The sequence below is a fragment of the Sinocyclocheilus anshuiensis genome, unplaced genomic scaffold, assembly GCF_001515605.1.
Source record: "Sinocyclocheilus anshuiensis isolate Anshui unplaced genomic scaffold, SAMN03320099.WGS_v1.1 scaffold916, whole genome shotgun sequence".
NCBI classification, from domain to species: domain Eukaryota; kingdom Metazoa; phylum Chordata; class Actinopteri; order Cypriniformes; family Cyprinidae; genus Sinocyclocheilus; species Sinocyclocheilus anshuiensis.
In genome coordinates, this window is record NW_015548264.1 from 1808987 (window position 1) to 1811942 (window position 2956).

Here is a 2956-nt window from a genome sequence, read left to right on the forward strand (position 1 = left end):
CCGTCCCTTCCCCACCCATTTAGGTTACCATCATTTGCTTTCTAGAGGGGTGAGCCTCCAAAAAGAAAATGATGGTAACCTACATGCCAAGTACACAATAAAACACAAACACAAGTAATAAGTCTCACCTGTCCATGAGCAGATGTCCTTCATTACAGCGAATGTCTGTCCACACGTCCCAGAGCTCTGTGTGGTCCAAACACATCTCTTATTCTGTAGGGGAAACGTATACAAAATAAGACACAGTAATACAATAAAGACAGGTATTGTCTACATATGAAATTAAAGCTATATAGTGTGAAAAATTAATGCAAAGCATATTATACTTAAATACTGCTGTATCAGTAATCATTTTGGTTCAATCTACTGTTCTTCTCAGGTTAGTTCCGATGACAGAATTAAATTACTGTTTTACATGTCACAAAAGTATAAGAACACTGAATAGAAAACTCTCTTTCAGTATGACTGTTGACAAAACAAAACAAAAGTTTGTTGGTTCTCTGGAATATTTACATTATTTTGATCTTGAAAGGTTATGGTCAGTTTTTAGTTCATCATAAACAATTAATAAAGTAAAACATGAACAATAACAGGTCAGTAGTTAACAGCAGATTATTGCCTAGAGCAAGACTACAACAACACAGAATAACACACGATTCCTATTTCACAATATGAATATTAGAAGGCTATTTGTTCGTTATTTGAATGGTCTAACAGAGAGTTCAGAGAGCAGCATGTAAACAAAGACTGATACACTTTCATAGAAGCTTCATAAACCTTCCTAAGCAAGTAGCTATTTTAAACAGTAGATTTTAAGTTAAAGACACCATCGAAATAATGACTTACAAATAAAAAAGGACTAAATGAGAATACTGCTAGAGAAGTGAAGAGTATGATGAAGGTACTTACAGGTGAGAAGCGTGACGCTCTTTATCGCACTACGCGTCGGTTTTATTTGTCGAAGAGCTAAAATATGTGTTGTTTAGTGACATTAAGATATTGTCACTGAGCTGTCATCTGCATAAGATGTGTTTAAAACGGTCTGCACGTGTTGTTTGAACAAGCGTCATGTTGTCAAGCAAACTGTCAAACTGAGCGTAAAGCCGCTTACGCCGCCTAGTGGCGCGGATTGAAAATTACATTTCAGTTTTAGTTTTAGTCGCAGTTAAAAGCTCTGTCTGTGATTTAAACTTCATTTATTTTACAACAAAAACATGATTTTATTAGTGTCTCGACCAGCAGATTAACATGGATCTACTAGTTTAGATAGCCCAGATCAAGCTCTCAACTGATGAGGTAAAACAGATGAAGTGCTGAACTCAAAAGCACATGGTCAAAGTGTAAACACACATTAAATATAGAACAAACGATTCTCCGAGACTCTATTAGTTTGGTGAAGTAGATGTATTTGTTCTGATTGATTTAAATGAATGTGTATCATGTCTGTTCACAGTTAAACAATGATTTCAATGTGTTGTTTGTCAGTCTCGTGAAACGCGAGCAGCTTTTATTATAAAGCTTGATTGTAATACAGATTTTAACAAATTATTTTAAAGCCAGTATTAAAATGACTGTTGACATATATAATCTGTAAGATAATGACTGATATAATGTCTATAATGGTGTCTAATTGCGTATTTTATTAAAATATTTATAGCTGCAGGATCAGATATTCACCAGCTCCCCCTTGAGGAGTATCTGGACAGTGAGTTTTATGGTTTCAGTTTGACCAGGTAAAACAATATGGAATAAGTTATTTGTCTTGCATATAATACATTGTCTTACAAGACAAATAAATTATTAGTCTTACATTAAATAGGGCATATAGGTTTGTTTTTACTCACTGAATACAGCATGTATGGAATCATGCGCTTAGTGCTGAATCGAAGCAATGCAACATTTGGTCATTAACCTCTTGGGTTTTTTTTCCTTTCATTTATTTTAGATGACTTCTGCTGGAATGGATCTACAATGATGACTGTTTGTAGCGCTCAACTCCAGTCCTGGGACCCACAGTGCTGCACATTTAGTTTGTCTCTCTAATCCGATAGACTCAGATCAGTTCATGTAGCTTTCTGAAAATGCGTTGGCAATAAAATTTTAAAGTAAAATTTTACATTTTAAAGTAAAATGTGCAGTGTTGGACCAGAATCAAGAAATACAGGTTTGCAGGCAAACAGAATCATAGGAGAAGGTCCACCCATGAGGATGAGTGTGTCATCTGGAGGTGGAGGAAGGTGGTTCTTCTTAACTGTTGTTTATGGGTCTGTCCCAATACCCACAATACCACAAAAAAATCTTGTCCAGACAAGATTGTCTCTTGACAATCAAGAGATGTCAAGAAAAACAGTGTGCGTAAAATTATTTAAATATTTATATTTAATTTGGTAGCTGCTTTTTATCACTTAATTAGAAGCATGACAATTACTCAATTGTGTGGTCTGTTGAGCTGACATTTAAAAGTTTGTTTTAAAGTGCAAACTTTTAAAAATCAAAATGTGTAAATAAAGCTCTGTGATTTGACCAATGCTCAAATGCAGAGATTGCATGTGTTGGTTTTGGGAAAGACCCTATTTATGTATGTTGCCTTCTGATGATGACTGGTTGATTATTAATGTCTGGTTGAACTTGAGTAAGTCACCTAAACTGAGGTTGTTGATTTGGCTAAACAGCAGGTCTGACTGCAAATGATTTTGCAGAAATACTGATACTTGTAAATCAGAATGTGTCAATCTCATCTTTTACATATAAGTAGTGATGAGAGGAACAGAGCTCTTCCAAACTCTGAATTTAAATGTGGCTGTTTTAAAGCGCTCTACACAACACATGTGGAGACACCTGCTGGTCAAAATGCTGTAAATGCAATAAGAACACATTTCAAACATGTTTAATGACACCTTTTACAAAGTAAAATAAATTATTAAAAGTATAGTTCACCCACCCAAAAATTGCAATT